The sequence below is a fragment of the Micropterus salmoides genome, unplaced genomic scaffold, assembly GCF_014851395.1.
Source record: "Micropterus salmoides isolate LMB-PRFRI ecotype aquatic unplaced genomic scaffold, ASM1485139v1 Ms_hic_scaffold_6, whole genome shotgun sequence".
Classification (NCBI taxonomy): domain Eukaryota; kingdom Metazoa; phylum Chordata; class Actinopteri; order Centrarchiformes; family Centrarchidae; genus Micropterus; species Micropterus salmoides.
In genome coordinates this window covers 13,405,103-13,432,707 of record NW_024044348.1, presented here as the reverse complement: position 1 = coordinate 13,432,707, position 27,605 = coordinate 13,405,103, and the positions used below count along the sequence as shown (strand labels likewise).

General features: G+C 39.3%; 1 long non-coding RNA gene across 2 annotated transcripts; it reads left to right on the top strand.

Annotated features, from left to right (window-relative positions):
• The first annotated feature begins 230 nt into the window (after positions 1-230).
• Positions 231-20,639, top strand: LOC119890564. Of its 2 annotated transcripts, none has more exons than XR_005442257.1 (3): positions 231-366; positions 916-1,222; positions 18,857-20,639. It is a non-coding gene; the product is annotated as an uncharacterized LOC119890564 (long non-coding RNA). The 2 variants fall into 2 exon arrangements; XR_005442256.1 differs by having other exon boundaries at positions 899-1,222.
• Positions 20,640-27,605: the final 6,966 nt, after the last annotated feature.

Genomic DNA, 27,605 nt, shown 5'->3' with positions numbered 1-27,605 from the left:
CCTCCTTCTCATTCTATTTCCAGCTCAGTTTTGAACAGAATGTTCGATTGATAAAGCACAGAATCTATAACACTATGCACAGAGGTGAAGGGTTATTGAATATTCTGAAGATGAACTATTAAAAATGCATATTATCTCATTATTCCTGCTGCCAAATAAGTGGAAACTAAATATGCCACAAGACAGAAAATGGTCCTCATCTTTTTTCTTTCTTGACCTGACAGAGGGCACGTGTGGAGGAGAGAGGGGAGGGAGGAGAATGGTCTTTTAAAAACCTCTTCAATGCACTAATGTCCCCGAAACCTGAACCCTTATTGGATCTAAGGGCATTATAAGACCAACGTCCTCCACAGCCTCTGTTTAAAGGTGAGGATTAAAGATGAGTGTATTAGTAACTAACTAACAGCAGTGTGTGTAACATCATGTTGGTGAAAACACAATGATGTTTAATAGTTGTATTGTGTGTGTTTTTTTTTGTAAAAACAGCTCCTTAAAGAGGGCTGGTGAAATAATGTTCAACAAAGACATTTGTCAGAACCCCCCCCCACCCACCCAAAACACACACACACACACACCAGGAGGCCTTATTAATTATTTGTAGCCACTTGACTTCATATTGTGCTGCCAGTGGCTTGGTCAAAGATTATAATTACCACTTCCCTGTTTGTATCATTTTCCATCTCCTGTGCTTTTAGTGCAGTATTACTTCTCTTGTCCCTCTCTCTCCCTCTCCTCCTCCCTCTCTCCCGTATACACAAGACCAAAAGTGCAGGCACATCATTTATTGATAAGACAAAAAGAATGTAATGAAATTATCAATGTTCTTGAATTAATTATGAACATGATTAAGAAAGCTAAAATCTCAGGAGCCGGTCTCTCATTACCCATTCACTCTTAGGGATTGCTTTCATTCAGGGAAGGAGAGGCGAAAAAGCCTTCCAGCAGAGCCCACTCCGACTCAGCCCTTCTCCCTGTGTGCCTGTCCCCTTGTCTCTGCTGCCGGGGCTGATTGACCAACTCTTCCAACAGACCGGCTGCCGGCTCACCCAGAAGGCTCTCTTGCGCCCATGCTTGCTACTGTGATGTAGCCAAGCACAGCTAGCTGCCTTGTGGCCTCTGACGTTTGCACGGAAAAGAGAGGATGCGCTCAACCTTCCTGTTCTACACCTGCTTTCAAACTCTGGGGTCTTGACCCTCCTAAAAAAAAAAAGAAACACTGGAGGTAAGTGAAACTTCTCAGACTTTGAATTAGGCTTAAACTGCTTGTCTGTTGTGAAGTATGTGTGCTTATGTATGCTTTTACCTAAAATCTTCTAAACTTTTAATTTATTACAAAAAAATACAATTTTTAGTCACAGAGTCAACTCTTTTTGAATCTTTATAATTGGAAAAATAATAACAATCACTAAAGGTTGTAGGAATACCAATGTGACATACGCAGCATAATATTTCAAAACTGTCAATCGGAGTATCTTTTTCCAATATAATCCATTTGTTTGATTATATTTAATTTAGTTTTCCCACTAGTAATGCCTAAATGATTCTCTAGTTAAATCATTTATGATCTGACAATTTCTGTTGTGGAATTTATGGCATATATTAAGTGGATTTATCCCACCTGCATAATGCAAGCTTAAGTCACAGTTTTTTTTAGATTAGTCTTAGTCTAGATTAATTTTGGAGTGATGACAGCAAAAATGCATGTCTGCCATTCACCCAAAATTTATATTGTAATTTATTTATAATATATACATTTAAATAATATAGGAAAATAGCATCCGTCTGCAGTGATCCATATTCATATCTTAAGATGTTTGTGATTTTGTTCGATGAATATCTACCTATAGTGTCCCCTCTGAACAATACCTATGACGCCCATTTTGTAGCATGGAACGCCATTTTTTTTATGAGAGTAGCATTGCACGTTAAACTAATTTCAGTGACTATTTATCCATTTATATTCAGTGAGAGCAAGAGAAATTCTCTGCAAGAGCTACATACCTTTGGTTCAGTCTATCTTTCTTCTGCTCACTCACATGGGACAAAATATGGGACAATACTCCCCAAAGTATTGGGAGTTTCAAACAAAGTCTCAAACCCACTGTCTCTTTCCTGTTCACACCATCTCTCTTTATAACTGTCTTTCTAGCTTTCTCTACACGTACACACACTCAAACATAAGCATACGTGCACACACACATCAGAATCATACTGTAGATATAGAAATACAAGCCTATGTTTTGTTTGACCTCCCAATACAAAAAGAACACATGCACACCTGCACATGGACATACTGTAATATAGTCACACTAACATGTACACAGTGTTTTTAAGATGATCCGAGATAAATGATAAAACAAACAATTTATTGTGAGATACAAGACAACACAGATTCTGACCTATTACCTTTTTTTTTGTGTGAAACAGACGAGTGCTCTTCCCTCCTGCTACAAAAAAAATATATATATATAGAGAGAGAGAGAGCGTAATTTTTCCCTCTCGACAATGATTTCATGATTTCTGCTGCAGTATCAAAAGAAGGAAAGATTCACTAGAAGACAGAGGAAACAAGAGGGAAATAGAGGGAGATCTCAGGGGTTAATGGCAATCCTCCTGTCTTAGGGATTGATCCAAGTATTGGATCGCACATAAAGCTGCAGTTACTGGATATTACCCTGCCGTTATCGGCCTGCAGTGATGGCCTGGATAAGAAGTGCTTACCAAAGAGGATGCTCCTCCAGGGCAGATACGGTTTCCCAGCCCTCTGGGAACAACAACCACATGCCTGCTGCTTGCTCAGGAACTTTCTACCTCATCGAGTAAATCCAGGGGCCTTATCAAGTTACTGGGCTACTGAACTGCTCAGAAAAAAGTTTAAATCTTCTACATTTTGAGTTGCATAGGGGCAAGGCAGTAATTAAATGGCACCTGCTTTTTAAAGATAAGAGTGTTGATTATTTGGTTTGTTTGGCTTGTGTTTTATGTCGGATGGAGTGGGGTTATCGCAGATTCACTTCTGAGCAGAATGCAGTTTCATAGATTTTTGCTGGGTTAGATTGTAAAGTTGCTGAGTTATTCTTAACAGAATCGTAAAGTTCACTTTTTGCTTCATGCAGATGTCACTGCACTTGTCTGGACAAATTATTGTAACTGCTTAAAATCCTTTAAATGAGAATGCTTCAAGGAACTGTCCTCAAACCAGTCCTGTCTGAATTTCCTCTTGTGGTTTTAATTCAGAACTGTATGGGGGTTAGCTGATTCCAGATCTGTGCCAAGGTGGGCAGCTCTGAGCATCTGCTGTATGTCTCTCTGTGGTATTACCCATGAAGCACCTGGCTTATGCCACACGCCAGCAACCAGAGCCCAGATGGCAGCTAAACAGACTAATTATTTCAACACAAAACTCTGATGTCTCACACCAGCACTGTGGGGCCTCTTTGGCTTTCTGCAGTTCCCTCTCTAGATCTGCCGAAGAGGATGTCTGCCACGGAGCTATAAAGATGTCAATTGGGTAATCACGATCATAGACAGGCCCCGGTACAGTGCTTGGCGTCCAGATGTAAAGATGGTCATATGCGGTGTCCTTTAGAGCAACAAAGGCATTTGGCAGAGTCGGATGGTGCATTGTCTTTGCCCTTGGTGCTCATTGATGCAGATGCATGCTCATTATATTCCAGAGTTGACAACAACATAAGTTTTGAGTGCATTGTTTTGCATCATCTCATGAGTATATACACCACCTGATTCAGAGTGTAGACCATTCCATTTCAAAACCATGTTGCAATTTTTTTGTAGCATTTTTATTAACTTGCCTGTGTTCTTCCTCGTGTGTTTTTAGACACTGACTGTTGGTGTAAGGTACTAAACTGCGTTTGTGGAATCAGGAAGTCAGCATCTATCTCAGATTCCACATTCAATCATTTATTCATTCATTCAATCATGGTTAGCCTGTCTGTCCCCTGGTGGTCGTACAGTGGTATTGTGATGTCTCCAGATGACACTCCAAAACAAAACTCACTTTCGCCCTCTATAACACTGGAGTAGGAAATTACATCATCCAGGACACAGTTTGTCCCTGTCTGAATGATAGCAGCCCTCTCAGCTCATACAGTAAATCTTGTGTGTGTATGTCAGACAGGCTCTGTATTGTTGAATCCGTCTCTAAGAATGTCAGCTGGCAGTTGCAAGCTCTCAACTACTCCAGCAACGGTGTACTGCAGCCTTTAACCAAATTACCCCTGGTGGTCCAGTAACTGAACAGTATCAACCTCTTTATCTGACATCAGAGGTTGCTGTTTCTCTGGACATTTTCTCTGAGGTTGATGAAGTGTTGCCATTAGGGCCCATCTCCTGCATCCACAGCCACATCAGAGGAAGAATTGGTTGTGCTTGATAAAGCTGGCACTTAGAACAAGGTGCAGGCCAGACAGCGATAACCTACTGACTCCAGTATTAAAGACTAGTGGGAGGACGGCCTACATCTTGATCTATTGCTTCTTGTCAGAGAAGAGTATTGCTGGCTGTAATCCTGTGTATTTTGTATTTATTATTGGCCGTATTCTGTGTGCAGGCATGAAGAATATATCTCCATGGATTGACATGGAGAGGTTAAAATACTAAGGATCTTCTTGCCTACAAAGGGTCATAGGTGATTTGATGCTCAGGCATTAAAACACACGCACACAAAACTTTGGACATTCATTTCCTAACTTCTTAAATCTGAAGATGTTAATTGTAAACAGGATATTTGCTTTCTTGAACATACTATTTTTAATGAATCTACACTTTTGAGGACCTCTACAACTCTCAAACTTTTGGGGGGGGATAAAATGTAAGACGTACAATGTTTATAAAAACATTTTTACTTTTAAAATGAATGTAGATATTCACTCCAGTTAGATCAAGTAGAAAATAAGCACTAATATAGACAAAAATACAGCCATTTAAACATAGGGTTAACAGAAATCTATTGTTGTGTGTTTGTAGACTCAGAGACAGATTCGCTGAAAAAAAGCAATAAACACTCTAATTTGTCCCAGTACAGTTATACCTCATCCTTTCACCCTCCTCCTCGTTCTCTCTCCCTAAAGTGTGTCCCATCTGCTTTGGGGGTCTCTCCCCAGCATGCAGGAGCAGGATAAGCACACCATTTCCCTGTCAATACTTTGCTATTAGCCTCTGCAGATCTATACATCACTGGGCTGTAGGCTATGAGCGGGTGTAGGGTGTTCTTCTTATCTGAATGGCTGAGGCTGAGGTTCTCCTCTCTGGTCTGCACTTTGATTTATGCAACCAGTAGGTTAATGAGAGATGGAGCCAGCCCCTTTACTCTCACCCTGAGGGGGTAAAAACGTGTGCATGTGAAGGGGTGGAGTGGAGTCAGAAAGAGGTCAAAAGATGTGCCCTAAAATGTCACAAAAATCACTCCAGTTTTCTCAAGAGTTATATATTATACAGGAAATACTGATGATAAAGAATTTGTGTAACTATCTGTATGTGAAAGTATAAAAAAGTGACATTGTAAATTCTGAAAAGCTTGTTTGAGTAATTGCCATTGAAAACTGGTTAATAGAAATATTCATTTAATAGTAATAGTTCAGCATTTTGGAAGATACACTAATTCATCTTCTTGCTAGCAACAAGTTACACCTTGTTTACAATATTGAAATATAAAAACATTTTATGGGTAGGTATGGGCCAGACTAAGCTAAATGTCTGGCTGTAGCTTCATAATTAATGGATCAAAATGAGAGTGGTATCGATCCTCTCATCTATCTCTCTGCAAGAAATCAAATTAGCATATTTCCCAAAATGTCCATTTCCTGTGTCCTGTTCCTTTAAAACAATACTGCTTTACAAAAGTTTTAATTCATAAAGTAGAAAATGAGGGGTACATCAGAGCATAGACAGAGATTCAAACTCTGTTTGTTTCATGCTATCAAACAAACACAACTGACAGTTTTTACTAGTGGGAAGCCAGTGAGGGATCATGTCCTTGTAGCTGCATTAAATAATAAAAATAACAATAATAATAAGAAAAATAACTTTATTTATAGAGCACTTATGAAAACAAAGGACAAAGTGCTTCACATAGAGACAAATAAATAAAATACCAAGATTAATTATAAAATGCATAAAGACAGTTAAATAATAAAAACCTATAGCATAAACAAAATGCAAAATGAGTATAATAACTACTGATGAAAGACAATCCTAAAAAGAGATGTGTAGCTTTTGAACACTTCACTAGATCACTGAGTTACATTGCCTGTTACATCAGTGAGTTTATGACCTGCAGATATTTGGCCTCAATCCAAGAAGAAACTGTCTAATGAGCAAGCTGTGTCAGTGTCTCTAGTAGCTTCCTCTCAGCAGTCTATCTGTACAGTTTGCAATGTAAGTGTGTGTGTGTGTGCGTGCGTGTGTGTGTGTGTGTGTGTGTGTGTGTGTGTGTTTGAAAGCAACAGAAATTCTATGTTCTAGGCATTTAGCTGTGGGATAGAGAAGGAACTCAGGAACTCACACACAAGCACAACAGGGGGAAGACAATCCACTGCCAGATAAATGTCCTACTTAGCTATTACACTATAGTACATTTCAAGAAGAAGTCACACCCCTCCCCCTGATTGCTTGTTACACACACACACACACACACACACACACACACCTTCCATGAAAATATCTAGCATATGGTTATATGCTTCTAGCTTGTTTCCCAAGGCCAGTTTCCCAGCTGGTTCCCTAAGAGAACAGAGAGAAGGGGGAGAGAAACAGAAGAGCAGAAAGGAAACAGGGAAAGCAAAAAGAAAAGGAGGTGCAGAGAGAGAGAGAGAGGGAGAACGAACAAGATATAGAAGTAAGAAGAGAAAGAGAAGAGGAGATGAAGGAGGTGGTCATGTGCCTCACATCCCTCCTCGGCCTGTGGCAGATGTATTGTAGGTTCGGACTGTTAAGTACCTGATAATTAGTTTGCCTGTGAGGCATCAGTCATTATGGTTCTGTAGCGACTAACAAGGTCCTATCTGGGACGACAGCTTTTCTCTGTGATTTACACCAGCTCTTACACCGGCGCTGTTACCCCCAACCCCCTAACCCCCATGAGTTTTTTTTTAAACAGCAGAATGTACTGCAAAAGAACATCTCTGACTGAGCGCCATTGGCAGCCCTTTTTTCCCCAAAAGTGAACCATATAGTTGAGCTTGAAGGTTCGCTATTGAACTTGGAAATAGTAGTTTAAACAAAAACAAAAATATGGGTCATGAAATGTGACTGAATGCAAAGGACATTTTTTAATAAGTGGACCTTGGGCATAAAAATCTCCACCAGATACGTTTTGAAGAAGTAGATGTACTATATGATTTCCGGTTAACAGCTGGCATTGTTCTTGTCTCAACAAGTATTGATCAATGCAGGTACTCCTGGATGTCTCTCAAGGACATCGCAGGCACAGTTTGTACAGACACTGTTAAGTACTGACCTTGAGTCTGTCTGTTGAGTGACACATAGTAGACCATAAGAGAGACTGCATTAAAAAGTAACCACTGCTAATTTTATGATCATATACATAAACATTTTGAAAGTTTCTTTTTTTTGTTCCCAACCAATATACATTCTATGCTAACTGTTGCAGATAAGATGTAGGTACAGTAGAATATTTAAAATGGTCACATAGACACAAAACAGAGAATCCAAAAGACTTTTTCTAATGAAACTACATTTTATATTTATCTGCCTCTCCAGAGAACAAGATGTTATAAAAAAAGTGCCCACTGAATGGGACAAAATGCACAGGCAAGCTATTACAACCTCTGAGAATTAGTTTAGATTCTAATTTGACACAGCTGGGAGCTGAAAGAAGCCATTTTGCATACTGCTTCTAATAAACCAACAGCATTGCAGACATCTTCATTACTGTGATTGCTGCTCTGCATTGTCTTTTTACAGTCAATAACTTGCAAAGCAACCTTGCATTTTCCCTTGAAAGGGTTAACATGATTTTCATGTGCCACTGCCTCAACATTCATCATGTTTCTCTGTAACCAGATCATAGCTTCAATCACAGGGAAGATTAGATAGTAGTCTATTAATCTCCCATATTAACCAGATCCATTTGTGAAAGCAAACGGCCCAGAGAGGCCATCCTTTCACTTGTTGTCTCTAAATCTGATTAGCAAGCATAACGACATGTTTCTTGAGGGTCACTGGAGATATAGATTGGCTTCCTGCATCTCGACTCTCAGGGGCCAGAGTGTTACAAGAATGAACAATTTTATGTTCAAGGACTCATGGGAATTTCTGTTGTAGTCACCTAGTTTATTGAGCGGGCAGATAATGGGAAGGTGGGTTCATTTGCAAAACACTGTGCAGTATATTGTTGTGAAATTTTCTCAGAGCATCCTCACTCTCAACATTTTACATACTTGCAATTTTAGAAAAAAACAATCTAGTGTCAATATTGTTGGCATCTGATCAGGTCTCAACACTTATGAGCAGAGTGAGAACATGTTTCATTAATAAACAAACAGGACACATTTGCAGCATTGTCTGGGCAGACTGGCTTCCCAGATGGAGTTCTAAATAAAAAAGTAGAAGTCTGGTCTGTGAATCTGTGCTGTGATTATGAATACATCTGTCCATTCATAAATAGCTACTACAGTGTGAGCTGAGGACCAGGGGTGGAAGAGGTATTCAGATCCTTTACTGGAGAAACAGTAGCACAGTGAAAAAGTACTATATTACCAGTAAACGCCCTGTTTTTAAAATGTTAGAAGTGTATATTGATGTGGCATTATCAGTGCTGTAGTTGTGTGAGTGAAACTATTTTATAGTATTATGAACAAAATATGCAAAGAATATTCATCTTCTTCAGTGAAAAGGCCAGGAATTTAGAATGTGGCTGTAGATTAACACTTTGTAACTGTAGTTCTGGGGATTTCCATGTGTACCTTAAGATAAGCTCAGGTTTATGCTCATGTACGTGTGTGTCAAGAAAAATTTTAAAACACTTCAAAATCTAGTGAATGCACTGACAAATTCATGGTCAAAAGCCAAAGGGACTTCTTGATTTAGAAAAGTTGACAAATCAGGGATATTGATTTCCAATAGCGCTACAACAATGCCATTCAAGTGTTCATGGGGAGATAGCAGGGTAATTTTTACACAGATTGCTACATGTACGACCCATTCAGAGGTCATGTCAGTGATGAGGATGAGGATGAAGAGTATACAGATGATGTCATTGGTCTTTATTTAGCTGTTTTACCTCAGCACACACTGGAAGAGAGCTAGCAGTAATGTTCTGCCAGGTATCTGGTGTCTCTCTCTGACTTGGCTGGGACAAGGAGGAGAAGCAGGAGGTGGAGGAGGAGGAGGAGGAGAAGGAATATCCGGTTACAGCAGGGAGCAGGGAGCGTGGGGACAGATCTGTTTACTTGGGGAAGTTAATTGATTGGGAGGAAAGGTGGTGAGAGGAGAAAGGAAGAAAAGTGGTGGAAGGGGCAAGGAGGGGAGGGTCTGGAGGGTATTGATCATGTGACTGCTCCTTCCATAACCTCCGATATGCTTCTGTGCGTTTATTGCACCGTAATGCCAAATAAGATTGTTTCTTGTAAAAACGGCAGGGAAAAACAACGTGTGCTCAATGAGAGGGCAAGTCAAGGCGATGAATCATTAAGATTTGGTTCACTCATTAAGATCAATTTTTACCTTTTTCATTAACACTTTGGCCTCCACAAAGGTTATGTCACAGAACATATTCTTCTGGACTAAGTGGGCCTGTCAATTAAAATCTGTATTTAAATGCAGCAATACTTTAGATACAAAACAAATTGTATAAGTCTGAAATAAATATATGCTTTTCAATATTACTGACTTGTCAAAACTAGCAAATCAAAATTTCCCTTGTGAAGATTCTCTTTACTCTTGTAGCATGTTTATGTTGTCGGTATTTATTATTTTAACAACGTTTTAATGCTGCCTTCTTGGCCAAGTCTCTCTTGAAATAGATATTTTAATATCAAGGTGAATTTTACCTCATTAAATTAACCAGTCCTGTTGCAAAAAAAGAAGCATGATTGTTTGTGGATGTGAGCTCCTTCGTGACTTAACTTTGCACTGCTTTAACAGTGCCTGTTTTAATCTGATGTTTATTGTCTTGTGTACTGTCTTTTTCACATCCAAGGTTATATTATTATTATCAGTATTATTACATTATCATGACCATGTAGTAATAGGCCGAGCGCTAATACTACAAACAAACAAAACCAAGCACAGTCATGCACATTGTGTCTGTCGACGGAGAGCAGTGGAGTGTAGTCTGCTTGCCATCCACTTTGTATTGGATAGACTACATTAATTATTTAACTGCATGGCTGTTAGCTATTATTACAGAAAAATAGTGAACTGCCTCTGGACGCTTTCGTCATGTTTGTATGTCAGTGCACACCTTGCCCTCGTGAGCTCACATCTTAAAACAAGGGCATGCTGTATAGGTCATATTCACAAAGCATGGTGCAAAACGCATTCCGTGTGTAGAAATCAATCAGATGAGATACAGCATGTCTGAATAAGATATAAAGAAACACGGCACTTTATGGTCTGTCTGCATGGTTTGTCCCACCATTGCACACACAACATTGCTCTGCACATGATGCTTTGCATTTGTTTGCATGTGTGTGCGAGAAAGAGAGAGAGAGATACTGGCAGACAGGTATAGTACAAGAGTGAATGTCTACCAGGTGGAACAGGGAGGGCTTTGAGGTGAGGGGGAAGTGGTTGCTCAGATTTGTTTGCAGTGCCATTGTTAGTTCTCCTCTCCTCAGTGTCGTCCCTTCCTGCTTAGATGGACATTTCTCTGTTATTCACTCTGAGGTTATGGTTTTAGATTGAGGGCAAAGCCCGGAGCCTGCTGTTTGTTTTGAAGGAATCCATTGTCAATACAGACGCGGCAGGGCTAGGATTGTTTGCAGAGTTAATAGTAGTTTGATGATGTCATTCTCAGTGACCTGAAGAGATACTGACCCCTGTTGTGTGAGTATTTCTAAAATGCCACCTGCACAATTATGGTTGGAGTGTCCCTGGGCTGTTGTATGTGGGGTTTGTTTTATCTAAGACAATCACACTCACACAAACACACATACACCCCGACACAAGCGTGTGAACACACACACACACTCACACAACATGCACTGCTACAGTTTAAATTGCTGACCCCAAACCTCCACATCTTCTGAAAACATGTTCGTTGAATGTCAGTAGAAATTAGGTTCCCCAAGGTGATGATGAAATAAGTTATTCATCATGAGTGACTTAGAGCATTTCACCGTGAACCTTTTACAAATATGTATTGGTTATTTTTTTGTCACAGCATAGTGTAACGCTCTAAAGTTAGACATTTTCAAAAGTGGAGTTATTTAGATGGGATTCATTGTATGTTGTTACCTGAATGACAAAAAAGGTTTTGGTTACATTTACACATGCAGACAGAAAAAAGATACATAGAGGTTTCCATGACAGGCTAAAATTGCATCCATCTAACACTCACTGTTACTCCTGCTCATATGTCTTTGATGCAGATCATTTTAAAAAATTCTGCTGACTGATCAAGTGTTTTGATGGTAAAAACACTTCTTTCCTTGTATTAGTTTAATCCTCAGATTCTTGTTGATTTTTTCAAAGAGGAAAAAATTTGATGGTAGGAAAAGGAAAGCAAAAAATGTTAATCCTCTAGAGAGATGTATAACTCATGCTTACAACATACCAGGCCTTCTGTGTGTGTGTGTGTGTGTGTGTGTGTGTGTGTGTGTGTGTGTGTGTGTGTTGGTCCTTATGACTAATGCTTTATGCTGTAGGATAATCCGCGTGTATAATGGTGAATCCTTGTCTCTGTGTCTTTAGGGCTCAGGGAGCCAACAGACTGGATTTAACTCAGGCCAAGGCCTGATTCAGTCATTGTGTGATTTTCTCTTTCTTCACTTGACGTGTGACATTATTTGTTTCACAGGTGAGCTGTGACTTTGACTGTGTGTATATTGTATCCATTGTACTAGTCTCTTTTAACACTGAATCTCAGAATCTACATGTTCTTCTTCAGTAGATGAGGATATGAAGAGATAACAACTGAATCTGTGATGTCATCAAGAGACACTGCCTGTATTAAGAATACGTCATTTTCAGATTCATGTTTTACAGAAATATAAGGATTTTTTAAATTTAGTTCTTAAAAAATGTGATCAAGACATGTAGTGAGTAAATAAAGTAATTGCAAGAATGCTTCTAAACTACCTCAAACATATCTTTGGCATTTCTGTACTGCAGTTTGTTGTCCCATATCAGCCTGACCTTTACACCAACATTCTGTATCTGCAATAGCAGCCAATGTAACACCTCAGATTTACTGTTTAACTTTTGGGAAACATTTTCATAAGATCAGTCACTTACTGTTTTATTTTGTCCCATGTCTTGTGAAAAGAAGTTATAAACACCAAGCATTTATACTTAATAGTCTTTTAGGCCTCAAGGTAGTAACGAACTTCATTGCCCTCCTCCAGGTGACGTAAACATAAATTATTGTAGTGTTTTCTGGATGGAGCGTCAGTTGGCTGTAGCTGAGGAAGGGGAGTATTGTAACAGATGGGACTGATGTCAGGTAACAATAGATAATTGTACTTTGGAGCCTCTGTAATAACTTCTTAAAACGTCTTCTTCCTCTTCTTCTCAGATTACCTTTCAAAATGTTTCTTTAAACTACTTTGTGTGACTGGTCCAATTAGAACTGGAGACTGGACTATATGTTCAAAAAACATCTGCACTTGCATCTAACTGAGTTTCATATTACCACAGTGCAGTGCTGTCCCTTTTCAGCAAGAAAAGTGCCACTGCAGGGGAAAAGAAAGTTATAATAGGGTTTACCGTCATCTTTTTTCAAATTTTCCAATTCATTAAATTCCATATTTAGGCATATGGTGTTACAGAGAAGCAGTCAGGGCAAAAAACTCTTCTCTCACCTGCCCGACTGAAGGAGACAAACAACCTCAGTCCTTTCATTTGCTCATTTGTTCCTGAAAATTCAGTTTGAAATCATTATAATTGACAAGTACAACACACACGTTAGTTTTTTACACTGTTAAGTGTTTACTGAGCTAAATGTGTTTTTTAAAGTATGTATGTACCAGCTGTATTATGTTGAGAGCAAACTGTGGGGCATGGCTGCAGTTGTCACTCCATCATGAATTATAAAAAGAGAGGATTCCCGTGTGTGTGAAATGGCATTGTTCACAGTTTGTGTCACATCAGTGCATGTTTAACTAGGCAAAACAAAAGCTTTTCAATATTTTAGTGTGCAGGGACTGACAGAGTGAGGAGACATGGCTGTTGTACTGCTGTTCTGCCTCCTCCTGTCTCGTCCTCTTCTATCTGGTGTCCTGTCCTCTCCCCTCCTGTCCTCTGAAGTGCTCTCCCCTCTTTTTAGATTACACCACCCTGAAAAACACCACCTCCAACTCACTGTCTCCACGTCAGACCAATTTTTGCACAATGAAGCCAACAAGAATTGACTCACAAACATCCCTCTTCCCCATTTATCACTTCTCCATCTGTCCTGTACCCCAGGCTACATTAGCTTCAGTGCATAACCATTTTAAGCCCCCTCCACTGGGTTTGTGCTATAGTGTGTACTATAATGCAGTGTTAATCAAACCCCAAACAGGTACACCAGGGTTTGGGTCTCAGAGGTCCAGTAAAAAGGCAACACTACAGAAATGATTAACTGGGGGGCTATTGAACAGATGTGGAAACAGAGACACAAGAGGTGTAGAGTGTAGAGTTTATAATATGGATCTAATATGTATTTACAAGTAAGTCTAATTTTTAGTTAAACGAGCTCACATGCATCAGAGCATCAAACATTTTTCATATTGTTCAGGGTTTTTGCACTTATGATCACAACACATGGGGTCCTCGTCTGCTAGTTAAGTCTTTGTGTTTATCTGCTGAGTCAACCCCAAAGATGGTCTTTACTGCTACAATCCACTTTGTGTCCTTGTGAGGGGACTTGTCTGATTAGGCGTTGGCTAATTTGGTCTGACGAGCCAGGCTTTTAAGTCACACGGCATCATGCATGAGGCCTGGTTAAAAGCTGATGGATGGATGAGACTGTCGAAAAGGCGAAACGCTACTGATGGGACTCTGGCTTCCCGGCACGAGTGGACACCATCTAGGGCAGTTGTTCCCAACCTGTGGGTCGAGACCATCATATGAGGTCGCAAAATAAATCCGGAGATGAGTCCTGAGATGATTAATGGGATAGCACAGAATCCAAAACATATTTTACTAGACAAATTATGTTCATACATATAGACAATGATTGCTAAATAGTCTATCCATTTATTTAGAAAAATTCAAGATACTGCTGTGTTTTAAGGGGGATACAAGTCATTTCCTGGTGGAACAAAATACAGGTTTAGGCCATGATGGCAGTGATTTCACCTTATTGCTGCCATTTATTAGTTGGTGGCCACATATTGTAAAGACAAAGTGACAAAATATTAAGCATCTACTTTATTTAAATCATTCTGCTCTAGGATATAAGCATTTTTAGATTTCTTTACCACCACAAATGCCATCAAAATTCATGTATTGTTCAAAGCATCATAAATACAAAGCACACTAATCAAACAACTATGGATTCTTTAGTACTGCTGAATCAAGTCTTGGTCGAATCCATTCCCTGCTGATACGGTAACACTACCAAGGTGGATATATCCAGCGGAAATCACAAGATGGAGAAGCAGCTAAAGCAGAGACATAGATAAGTGACAAAAAAAGCAGAGTAGTCAGATATTAATCGAGACATTTTAACTTTTTCATGAGAACGTTTGCCAGCTGCAAGGCGCTCTGCTGATGTTTAGCCTAAGGCTATGAGAGACAGGAAGGGATGTTACGCTATCATAGCGTTTGATCACCGGCATCACGGGAACACAGGTATCAGAGAGAGACTCATATCTCGACAGCTGTTTAGACTCTGTCGTGGGGCTTATTTAGATATTGGTGTAAATGGGATACAGAATATTTACCTCTGAAGATGTAAGCCAAGCTCTTTTTCCCTTTAAATCACTTTCAGAAGTCATGTATTGTACTGTCAGAGCAGTTCTTTGGAACTAAATCGACAGTCCAGGCAAATAAACATGTGTGTCAACAAGCAAAATATTATTCTCCACAGCTGTGTCATTGTGTTAAATGTACGTTAATGGGCATCACAGATTACAATTACTTGGCCCGCACATAATGGAAGTCAAATCAATGTATGGATCCTGCCCCCTACTGTCAATGATGAAAATGACATCAATAATCAATTAGTGGGTGTTCAGTGCTGAGGCCCTGCAGGCTGACAACTATCAAAAAAAATATGGTCTATCATTTAGATCCTTTTCAGGCAGAGAATTTGCCGCCCAGGCACCAAATAGCCTGCAATTATAGTACAGACATTACAATATGTTTTTGGTTTGTAATTTACTTTTATTATCATAATAATGTTTTATCTGGACATTTTCTGTGTGTGTGTTAACTGTTTATTCTGTTTAAGGAGTGCAATAAGTAGAGAAGCTTCTTTCAGTGGATCTTCAGTTCCACTGATTTTACACCCCACGTTCCCTTGTCATTCCCTCTCTGTCTCATGGAAAGAAGTCTTTAGGATCTGTCATGACCAGCCACCTCCTGTTGTATGCAGGGAACACAGCAACCTCTTCTGGACAAAAGGGAAAGTAGCAGGGAGTATAGTGAACCCACATAACAGTAGTGAGTAACACCTGCAATCACTATTAGTGTGACAAAACTAGGCATGCAGAAATTATGACAACGCTTCAGTAATTTAAATTGCCTTTTACTGTCATTACTGTATTGTCTGCTAAACAGTTGAGTTTGAAATCGAGCTATTGACTCTCACTGACATCTCAGAGGAAATGTTAGAATCCCAAATGTCTGGGATCACATCTAGACAGATAACTCACTAGTAATTTGACTTGTGAAAAATCATATTATTGCCTGGGGAAGCGTTAAAAAGTATTCCATAGTCAATGTATCTGATTAGTTTGCGTTGATGGTACACTGGTGAGCTAATCAGGCCAAAGGGATCAATGGAGCGACTGTCACGCTGCCTTGCATTCCTTCTATCTTCGGATAACTACAATGTAAATGACTGGGTACTAAAGGAAACCCTACTGGGACGCATACTAAACTCTGCCTGTGCTGCATTGTGCACATGGGAATCTCCACAGACACTTAGCCAGTTCTTAATCAGTAGTGTGCGAAAAATAGGTCCCTATTACACAGCCCTCTCTGAGTCTCTTATCATCATATTTGTCAGAGCTGCTTTATCCATTTCCAGATCAGTTTCCTCAGACTGTAAACTTTACAGCCCTTGTAGCAAATCCTTCTGGTACGATCCTTATTGTTGCTGATAGTCTCTGAACCTCTTTCTTCCTTCTCTCTCTCTCTCTCTCTCTCTCTCTCTCTCTCTCTCTCTCTCTCTCTCTCTCTCTCTCAGGCAGTAACAGCTTCGAGGCCACCAGATGCCCTCCCAGCCAATTTGTCTTGTCCCTTTCACAGACAAACTACTTGGCAAACAAAAGGTGGTGGCATGTCCTGTCGAGTACACCTGTAAATGCTTTACAGCCACAGTTCCATAGCTAAGTGGCGAATTATAAAAGGATCACAAAAGAGTTCTGATGAGGGATAAAATGAAGGAGGAGGAGGAAGTTGTGGTCCTATAGCATCATAGTCCCACTGATAAAACTGCCTGAAGACACATTAAGAGCAGACTAATTTTAATTTTCTTGATTAATTGTTTAATTCATTAATTGTTTGGTCTATAAAATGTCAGAAAAGAATGAAAAATGCCCATCACGGTTTCCCAGAGCCCAAAGAGACATCCTCAAATGTCCCGTTTGTCCAATCAACTGTTGAAAACCCCAAAATATTCAATTTTCTATTATAGAAACATCCTTTACTGAATACTGTAATTTAAAAATACTATTATTAATGCATTTGTGTGTAAGTGTTTTACTGTTGTAGTTGGTTGAGACAGAACAAATTTGAACTTTTTATGCTGTCTTGTAGTTATAAAAATGTATCTAATCTTATATTTCCCTCTGAACTGTAGTGAAGAAGAAGTACAAAGTAGCGTACAAGTTTGTACCTAAATACAGTTCTTGAATACAGCTATTTCTAAATGAGTGATTAATTGACTGATTGTTTCAATCCCACTGTAGATACATTTAGGAGGAGCGTGGATGGTTTGGAATTTCTGCAATTTAATGCAATCCAATACAACTCCGTCACAAGCTATGGCCTGCAAACTTACAACAGTTGAATCAATGCCTCGCTGACAGTCTTTGCAAAAACAGAACATGATAAGCTTCTTGAAGGTAGTGTTTCTTGCAGGACTTTTGTAATGGATTGCATTATGTTGTACAGGTGTTGCTGTTGTTGCATGTGAACCCCTTACTTTTTGGAAATTGGGAACAACAGAGGAAGAAAGAGAATGCTTCTTTTGATGTTTGTGCATGCTGTCTCCTGCCTCTGCATCTGTGAAAATGTGTCCCATCACCTGAAGATGTGTTCAGTTAAATGGGTGTGTGTGTGTGTGTGTGTGTGTGTGTGTGTGTGTGTGTGTGTGTGTGTGTGAGCCTGTCTGTGCACAGGCCAAGAAAACAGAGAGCCCCTGACTCCTTATCTTGACAAAGTTGGTTAATTAACGACAGAGCCTATTAAAGGGAGAATATTCAGCCAGTGATGAATGGCTTTAATAACAGGGCCATGTTCTCTCTAACAGAGACAGATCCTCCCGCCAACATCTCCCTGCCCACCAGATAAAACTACCCAGACTCCCATCTCACCACCCTCTTCATCTTGCCTTTTCCCATCGGCAGTCTTGCTCCTCTATTTTCTGTCTTTGTTTTCTTTTTCACTCACTTTAAAAAAAAAAAAATTGCTTTTCTCTCAAAGATTTTTATCTTTTTGTCTGTTTTTGACGCAGTTTGTGTTTGTAGTTTCACAGTTTAGTCACATCAAAATAGTCACATCAGAGAGACTTACATTTTATTCATGTGTTAACAAAAGCATACTGTGTACTTTCCACAAAAATACAAGCATGTATAGCATTTGTAATAAGTAAGCACCACCTTATCGTCTACCTGCATGAATGTTCGTGTTTTTGTAGGATGTGTTTGTGCATGTTTGTCTTGTAAAACATCGTTAGCCTCTTTGTGTAGGGGCCATGCAAATTGGACAGTTAAGAAGCGGCAGGGCCAATTTATGTTCCTGTGCAGCCCTTTAACAGGGGCTGTGCTACTGTTTTATGTGTCCTGGTGGGGTTGGGGGCAAGGTCTTACCACAGGGGTCACATTCATCACAGCCCCGTATTGTGAGGTCGAGATGTCTGTCCTCATTAGAATAGGCTGCTTCTGAAAGTGCATTCAAATGTACAAGAGTAAAGCAACCACTCCTCCATGTACAGAATCAGAACTGTGATAGTATTTCTGTTCTAGGTACTTGGTAGATATATGAGCAGATTTTACATATTCACACATACTTTCTCACTTAGAGAGATTTAGCCATGTAAATAGTTTTATTTGTCCAGGACAAATAAAAACCAAACTATATGCATGGCATAATATTAGCAAATGTCACTTTTATTAAATGTGAAATCCCAGTTTGTGGCAAGGGAAGGAGCTACTACCCAGTACTTTTAATAAGTTTAGAAGAAAAGGAAACCAATATTTTAAGGGGGAAAAAATAAAAGGAAATGTGTGAAGGATAACAATGAAATATATGTTTTTGTTTGCTTGTGTGTACTTTTCAGACTCAGAAAGGCCTGGATCCCAAGAATGGACAAAGCCAGATGGCACGAAAAATTGGGCTGCTGCAGTTTGGCTTTAGATTTGGACACACACACATACACTTTACACACCCAGTTCCTCTCCAAAGGGACCTTTGTACAGAGGTTGTAGCATCGGGCGCTCTCTCACAGGACCAAAGGCAGCAAGTCCATTAAATACACATGAGAGTCTAATTAGGGTCCCCCTCGTGTGGCGGGCTTGGAGGTAGGAGTCATTGGGGAATGACACTGCCAGGACCCTGAAACTCGGAGAACACACTCTGCAAATTAATAGAGAATGACCAAGAAGTACCTCTGTGACTGACTGGGACCTCTGCTTCCTTGGAGGCAAAAATGTTCAGTGCTGATTGCTCTCATTAAATTTGTTATAGTGATATAATTATGAAAATATGTCTGGAAAATGGGATGACTCTCGGTGTGTGGTTAGTTTGCATACTATGGTAAATTTGATATGAATGTTTAATATTTATATGGTTCATGTGACCTTTAAGTGAGACCAGGGAGAAGGTATTGTTCAGTATGCGTTTTAGTTTGTGGCCTCATTTTACCCAATTTCTCTGGTAATTCCAACCCATTAAACATCTCTGTTGTGGTCTTTAAATGAATGATAGTCAACCATCCTGAACAAGATTAACATAACTGATCATTTTGCTAATTTGTTCTGAATTCAAGCAGGAAAAGGGGACTCAATGATATTTCCCATTATAATTAGGTTGATAATAACATTGGCTGAATTATTGCATTTTTGTTATTCAGGAGGAAAGTCTTTCCTCTGGTGCGTGTCAGATGAGATATTAGTGCGGACATAATTCTTATTCTGGCAGCAGCATGGTGACTGATATTATTTAAATTACACCTCCTTGGGCAAAGTATTCGGAAATACTTTGCAGATGGGAATTCATCACAAAATGGTGTTGAGAAAATGAGGGGCATCAGGGCTTGATTACACTGACAAAAATGTCTTTTTTTTAGAGCGAAATGACATTAACGTTAACAACTGACTGAGGTGTGCAGTACACTGAAAACTGGCCACATCCTCCCATAATAGACGTATTTTACCACATCTAATTAATAATGTAATGTAGACATATAGATAGATATAGATAGAGAGAGAGAAAGAGAGAGAGCGCATTGAACCTTCTTCCAGCTAACTTCACAGTCTCTCACATGCCTTCTGGTTAACTGTAGTCTTTGCCACTCTCCCATAAAGCTCAGTCTCTCCACTGTCAACATCTAAAGCTTGTAACTCCTTCAGAACTGTTGTAGGTCTGCTGGTGACCTACCTCACTAGTCTCCTTGCACACTCACTCAGTTTTTGAGGACGGCCTGCACACGGTAGATTTACAGCTGTGCCACGCTCTTTCTATTTCTCAATCTCTGATTTAACTGCAAGGGATGATCAGTGACATGGAGTACTCTCCTTTTCTACATGGTGTTGGTTTTTCCAATGTACTAACTCACTTAAAAATGTATCTTCCCCATTGGTGTATTTAAACTACAATCGAGTGAAACCCATTGACTACACACAGATGATCCCCACTTAACTAATGACGTGGCTTTTAAAACCAACTGGCAGCACCAGTGATGATTTATTAACATGTTTATTATTAAAGGGGGTAAATACTTATGCAAACATGTTTTGTATTTTATATTTATAATCAAATTAAATCACTTTGTAGAGTATGTATTTTCACTTTGACTTTAAGAATCTTTTCTTTGTTGATCAGTGCTAGAAAAGCCACATTATATCCACTTTGACTCAGTGTTGTAATTTATTTTCATTAAAAAATGAAAACTTCCAAGAGGGATGGATAATTTTTTATAGACACTATAGATATATATATAGATTGACAGATACAACATGGCTCACCTGTGCAAGTTGGTGTTGTGTTTTGTATCTGTGAACTCCAGCAGCCTCCCACACTCCTCTCCCCACACTGCGCAACTCTGCTTTGTGGTCTCCTCTGCTGTGACAGCTTTGGCCTTTAAGCTCGGCACTGTTATCACTCGGGCTTCACATTTTAACAAGAGCGTCATTAACGTCATCTTGCTGAGAGTTCTGTCACAGTGACTGACAACTGTTTTGACACTCTCTACCTCGTCTACTGCACACACACATGCAGTTGGAGGGGTGACTTACAATAATGCAATACTAAAAATGTCAGCGGCTCCATTTAACTTTATTGGTTTTAAAGCCAGTGGCTAAGGCTTTTTTTATGGCCCACTTTCTTAAATATCTTACAATGAGATAGTGCAGTCTAAATTGTATTATACATTATAAACTTCTACAAGTATATGGCAGCAGCTACACAGGAAATGTGAAGCACACACTTTATGGCACACAATTCAATGTAAATGCATGTAGCGATAATCTAATTATCCTCATTTGTGGACCACTGTATGCTCACACAGATGGGCAATGACCATGTTGGCCAAATGGCCTTCTGTCTCAAACATAACAGTCCCTTTCTGTTTACCTTTAAAATGCCAATATATCTGACACATGCCGCTTCTGAGCATAGCTGTGAACTGCACATTCAGTGAACTGTAACCCCACATTTCTGGCCAGAAAGCCATAATCCAACACCATCCCAAACCTTTTGGTTTCTAATAGGCCTACTGTTCTATTATTATTATACCATATCTGAAATTACAGTGTAATGGGGTGCTGTTGTTTTTTTTTTTACATAAACCTGCCATTCTCAGAAGATTACAGCCACTTCGGAGGAAAGTTTATGTGTCTAGGTAGTTTTGCACTTTTTGTAATAAATGTTTTATCTCTTGTTTTCTTTTATGTACTGTATGATTGTAAGTCTGTCCAGCAGTACCCACCAATGAATAAGGCTATAGAATCTCATTTAACCCTGAATATATCTGCCTTGTGAAAAAGAATGGTAAAACAAGATTGTCATCCATAATCCCTTAAAAACAATCCCAAAAGCTGGCTTCATCCCATTTCACCAACATATTTACCATTTTAATATGAAGAGAACTCAGATTCCCAAAGAACCCGAAATGAACGGCATTTTGGATTATCGTGTAATGTTTCCAACATCAGATGGAGCAGGGAAAAATGAATTCTGAATATTTCATAATGCGTTGTGCCATCTTAGTTGAGGAAATTATTTAGGGACAGCATGCTCATTTTCAGAATGGATAAAGGGTCATTGCGAGGCACCAGAGTGCAGTAATTGGAAATTTCCAGTGATTCAACAGAGTCATTCAAAGATGAGTATGTCCACTCGATAGCTATGCATTCAGTACCCCATTAACCCCCTGTCAGATACCAAAAAATAATCAGCTCCATTCCAAACCTATCAAGCTGTTGCCATATAGGTTATTTGTGCCAAATATAAATCACACTTATATGACAAATGTGCAAATGTGCTTTTTTTCTGCAGATGAGCCCTGCCTCAACCACTGCCATCACAGCCAAGAAATGGTAACTCATGCACAGACTCACCTGATATTTTGATTTTAAACGCAAAATTGCAGCATTTAATATAAAAATGCATGGATTCTTTAGGCAATGTGAGTAAAGGTACAACTATCACACACTGATGTCAGTAACAGACAATGATAACTATTTTAGTGACTTCATTTTATCATGAAATAACATCAACAACTGAGGAAAACAAAACAACCAAACAACTTAAGGTTGGATAAATTACACACTTATATAAACACTCTGACTGGGATGTAAAAGAATAATTTTGTCGCCTCTAGAAAACATATGAAGAAATGTCAGTTGTGAAAAATGTCATCTTTAAAAGGCAAATCTAAATGTCAGAGAGACAGATACTTTACACATAGAGAGCACTGCCTTCTGGGCGTAACACAGAAAGGCGTGAGAATAATATTTTTCCCAGTTGAAATGAACTGCAATTACCCGGCATCAAGCATACAAAGCAGTACACTCAAATTCACACTCACATAGCCTGGAGAGGAGCATGGTCACTGTTCGCAACATTACTCAGGATATCATAGAAAGAAACACACAAAAAATGTCACAGGGAAAAATAGAGACTTAACAATGTTACAATGTGCTGTATGCTACTGAGAGGTAATGAATTTATTTTCAGAAATTAGCTGAAATTATTAGCAAAATAATTGGCCACATAATTCAGCAAAAAATAACAAACTTTTAATTGTTCCATCTTTTCAAAAGGAAGGATTTGTTTTGGGATTTTGCTTTTTTCTTGTGTATAATATAGTAAACATCTTTGGGTTTTGGACATTTGGTCAGAAAAACAAAGCAATTTGGAGACCTTGCACTTTAGGAAATAGTTATGGGCATTTAAAATAAATTCTTTTGCATTCATATTCAGAAATGATATACATATGACAGTAAACCTAATTAAGCTTTATTTATTTATTTATTTATTTATCAATCTTTGTAGACAGGTATTTATTGATGTACAGTATTTATCAAACACTTAGATAAAAAAATATTTCCTATTAAGACATATTTTATGTTTTTTGTTATGACAACTGCGTTTACTATATTGTCAATCATTATCTGACATGTTGCTTTATACACCAGCCTCCACTTAAGGGTGCCCACAGGAGGAACTGACATATAAATTAATAAACACTTATATATGCTTACAACTACATTATAGTGTGTTATAAAACATTTATTAAATAGTGTTTATTAATGCTAAATTAGAGGGGAAAGTGTTATCAAATATATTTTACTCAAAATATATGGAAATCACTGCAGCTAATTGATTCCTCAAAGCTCACTGTACAGCTAAGATGTTTTGCAACATAACATTTGCAGTTTTGTCAGCTTAACTGGTGCCTAAGAACTGTTGCATGCGAGTGTGTGTAAATGTTTATTTCAGCATGCGTATGTTTGTGTAATCCCTATCTTGTTTATTTGTGCATGGGTGAGAGTTTGGCTTACGGCTATTGGCACGGGGTCACAACTCTTGTAAAGAAGAAAGCAGAGACAAAGCAAGAGTTGAAGCAAGCCCTGTTTAAGTCTAAATTTTGCATGCTGGTGAATGTCAGTTTCATGAATATAATAAAGCCTTCCTTGGTCCTCAGTTTGTTTTTACGTTTGTTAGCACTTCCCAGCAGGGGAAAGGAGTATGAGCAGAGGCCTGAGTGGGTGATTCAACCCCATTTTAATCATCAGCGGGGTATCTGTAGGTAAGTAGCAAAAGGAAGAGGAGGACGACCAAATGGAGGAAGGAGACAATTGAGGTCCAAGTAGAGATGAAGAGGTAGGAAAGCATCGCAAGGTGAAAAAGGCAAAGACTCATCTGATCTCTGTCCCTGCTGTCCCAGGTCATGTGTTTTTATATTAATGGTTGAGGTCATGTGTCAGGTCAGGGAGAGCTAATCTTAACTCCGTGGCTGGAGGGCACCTTCAACCCACAGGGCATTTAGGTATCTCTTCATCCCAACAGAGAACCACCGGGCTCTTCTCTTAGCATGCAAATGAGACAGGAACAAATGTCCTGTCACTTCTGGGGCTCAGTGTCCCAAAGTGCTTAACACTCTTCCTGTCAACCCCCCACTCCAGCTGCTCAAAAAACCCCTCCTGCACTTCCCTCATTCCTTTTTCCTCCCTCTTATGTTCTTTAAATGAGCTTTCCAACTCCACTTCTTTCTCGCAATTCAATTTTACAAGGCCATTATCCCGGGTGTAATGTGGAGGTTAAATATATCGGGGCAGACGTTATGTGAAAATAATTAGTGTTAATGAATAATGCACTCATTCAGCTGATGAAGGATGGTTGTCAGGGTAATGGAGTGCAAGGGAGGGGCCCCTCTGATAAATGAAATTAAAATATTTAAACACTGTTTTACGATATTACTGGGTCCTCACACTCTTTCTCTGTTACCTACTCACTACACGGAGCAGGCCGGCCTCTATGTGACATGACAGGTGTGCCATTACTCATGTACAGCATCTCTCTCACCAAAGACAGAGCCCAGATACAAGGAGGAAATATCCATGCACCACACTTTTTCAGTACCTTACACTGCAGCTAATCATCACTGCCCTGATAATCACTTTGAGGACATCAGAGACGCCAATTCTATCGACAGCCGTCTGCCAGACCATTTTCGTTCCCTTTATTTATTGCCACTGCGCTCATTCGGCCTCTTATGATCTCATTCTGCACCCATTGTGTGACAATGAAGAATGTAGGTTTTAAATCGCCCAGTTTACAGCACCCTCCCAGCCAATTGGCCTTCTCGAATCAATAATGGTGGTAGACCAAGCGCTCTGTGACTGAAATGGTAAAGCATCAACACCATTTGATTAGACATGATGGTTAGAGGGTAGAGGAAAGTGCCATTGGCAGGGGACAGATATTGCATGAGCTAATAATACATATTGCTCAGTGCTTCATTTGCAAACTCTCTATAGGGTTTGATGACACTTCTGATCACCCAATTTACTAAAAAGCATCCACTTCTTCTGACTTTAGCCATTCTAATACCAGTTTTGAGATAGGCTATGTCTCTGAGATTTCTGCCACCAGTCCAATACAATGTAAGTGCTCACAGCGCTAAAAATGATATTTAAAAAAGACTCAAATCGACAGCCTTGCTAGCAGCTCTGTGAGGCTGTACATAGGTACATCAGTAGAGTTAAATGTCAACATGTTAACATGCTCACATTGATAATGCTAACTTGCTCATGTTAAACAGGTATAATGTTTACTGTGTTCTTAATTTAGAATGCTAGCATTTGCTGATTAGCACTAAACACATTAAATCTGAGGCTGATGGGAATGTTTTTAGTAATTCAGGTATTTAGTTTAATTGAAATGTTTGCAATCCAATCCAATTTTATTTGTAAAGCACATTTAAAAACAGCCAGGTTGACCAAAGTGCTGAAATTTTGACCTGATGACAGCACTTGATGAAACTTTTAGATCACTAACCTGAGGGGAACCTGAATGAGTGTGTCAAATTTAATGGCAGTCCAACCAGTGGTTGTTGAGATATTTCACTCAAAACCACAAATGTTAAGCTCATGGTGGCACAAGATGAAAAGTCAAAGGATCAGTAAAACCATGGGGATTCATCCTCTGTAAATTTTATTTGCACAGCCTCACAGAGCTAGTAGCATGTCTGTCGAATTTTAATGTTGTTTAAATATAATTTTTAGTGCTGTATGTCGGTGGTCTGGTGTGGTGGCTGTGTGTTTCATGTTTCCTGTTTTACTTTGTAGTCGTCTGCCTCCAGTGTCATCTTATTTTACTTCCTGTGTACCTGTCTCATTCTCCTGATTGTCTTCACCTGTGCCTTATTATCCTCAACACTCATATATAGTGGTTGTCTTCCTTTTGTTAGTTGTGTGTTCATTGTTCTCCACAGTATATGGCTACTACCAGTGTTTCCCGTTTCTTGTTTCTTGTCTCTGGTCTTTGGCTCATACCCTGAGTTTCCCTATGGATGTGTGGATTTAATTTTCTGTTTTTGACTCATGGACTTCTCACCAGTTTCATAATTTGGATCACTGTACTTTTTTTGGACTGCCTACCAACCTCACTTGTAAGATTCACCCAGTTTGTTAATAAAATCTCAATCAATTATCCCGCCGTCAAGGGTGTGTACATTTGGGCCCAAAACCCCCGACTCTAGTGTCGGCTCTACAGGTGAACGTAACAGTGTGAACCATAAATGAAACTACATTCACTTCCAGTGTGTTTGCTGTGCAAAATCAATTTAATTAAATTCCAACACCACTGTAGTCAAGTGGAAACAGAAATCTAGATCTCTAAGGGCAAATAAAAATTAAAACTATTATGTAGATACCACTTCAGGTAACAATAATTTTGTTTTTTTAATTTGTTTGTAAACTGACCCTTTCAAAAAAAAAAAAAAAAGACATATGTCCTGTTAAATCCAAAAGTGAGATATTAACATTTCTTAGTAAAAAAAATGTCAAATTGGATCTCAGATTGTTACAAATCATGCAGGTCTTTAAGTCAGGGTTATGTTCAGTTTTCACAGGACAATGGGTAGCTGGTATTAAACGAGGCACTGAAGTGCGCTACTCTTTCCCTGGGGCTTAGCAGAGACACACCATACCCAGCCACATCAGACAACTTTCTTTTATTAAGCTCATATTTTGCAGATTGGCGCCATATACATTTGACTTGTAAAACAGACCTAATTACAGGCCTGTAGTATGCAAGCCACACATCAAACAGTAAGTTACAGTAAAAGCCTATGATCTCGGTCGCCTTCTCTCTCTATTTTTCTCCCCTCCCTTGCGTCCGCACACCAGAAACACTGATTATAACAGGGACATTAAAAGGGAATTACAGCGAAACAATTTACACTTAATGTAGCAGTCATATGAACAGGGAAGAAGGATGGACAAAGATATAGCAGTATTAATAATACATGCTTTAATTAAGCAGCTGGGAATGCATAGAGCAGGATCAAGGCACTAGAAAGAAGAGTGGAAAAGCAGTGAGAGAAAGCTGAAGGAAAAGAAGTGAGAATGAGAGAGTCAATGACAGAGAAAGTGTAAAACAGAGTAGAGGGTAAAAAGTGGAGGAGGGAGGAGGATAGGAATATGTTGCTGTGGGTTTTCTGTGCACCATGATTCATGGGCAGTAAATATGCAAACGCCTGATGGCCATAAGGCAATCAGAGGAGCGCCACTCATCTACACGTTGCACAGTGGGCTATAATCCATCTGAGGGGCAAGGAATAATGATACCAGGAAGCAGGA